The sequence below is a fragment of the Halyomorpha halys genome, unplaced genomic scaffold (genome assembly GCF_000696795.3).
Source record: "Halyomorpha halys isolate HHAL.00 unplaced genomic scaffold, Hhal_1.1 Scaffold352.1, whole genome shotgun sequence".
Classification (NCBI taxonomy): domain Eukaryota; kingdom Metazoa; phylum Arthropoda; class Insecta; order Hemiptera; family Pentatomidae; genus Halyomorpha; species Halyomorpha halys.
This window is the reverse complement of record NW_027111631.1, coordinates 1068916-1069835: the sequence shown is the minus strand read 5'-3', so window position 1 is coordinate 1069835 and position 920 is coordinate 1068916.

Below are 920 nucleotides of genomic sequence, written 5' to 3'. Positions count from 1 at the left end.
AGCTCTCATAAATAAAATAATAAGCTTTATATATTTAACAGCTACAACCAATTTTTCTTCTTCTGGTGACTATTGTTCATACAATCTTTCATAACTCCTCTGCATTTTATCTAATTCCTAATATTAACGTATAACCGTTGGAAAGCTAATTGCCTCTTTCATAGGAATAAGAAAAATGCATTACTGATTCTATTAAGCTATATTGTAGTTATGAAAAATATATATTATGTTGTACGAAAAATAATAAAAACCTAATGTGGCTCGGGGTGAAGTAGGTCAGCAATTTTTTTTTTTTAAAGATCATTTAATATTGTAGTGCAAAAGCCCAAGAGGAGAAAAAAGGCAGTTATCTCACCCCAATTTTGATTACTTAATTGAAAACTAGGTATAATTACTAGTCAAAATTGATGAGTCCGCCAAGTTTAGGTAGGGGGGATAAAAAATGCCGGCTGTTTCAAAACGTTGAAAATAATTAATTTTTTATTCGGAGCTCTTTATCTTTACAACTACCAACAACAATAGAAAATCTTAGAGAGAATCATTTAAAGTACAGTAAATTTGCTAAAATGTACGCCCTAATTACGTTCAATAGTTCTCGAGATATAGCTTTTTAAAAAGCAAAATTTCATAAGAAAGTATGGAACGTACTGAAATATCAGTAGTTAGTTAATTTATTTTGAGAAATCTATGTCTCAGGAACTATGTGACGTGCATATGTCTATTAGCACTCTAATTAAAGCTAGTTTAATGAGCTATAAAGTAGTTTATGACGTTTGTTTTCGTAGGAGTAGTAGTTTTTATGAAATTTGCTAAAATAAATTGATTTATAGTTGTTCGGAAATAAAAATTATGAAATTAATCATAATTCACAAAATAATGTGATAGATCATTAATAATAAATTCTGGATTTTCTTTTCTAG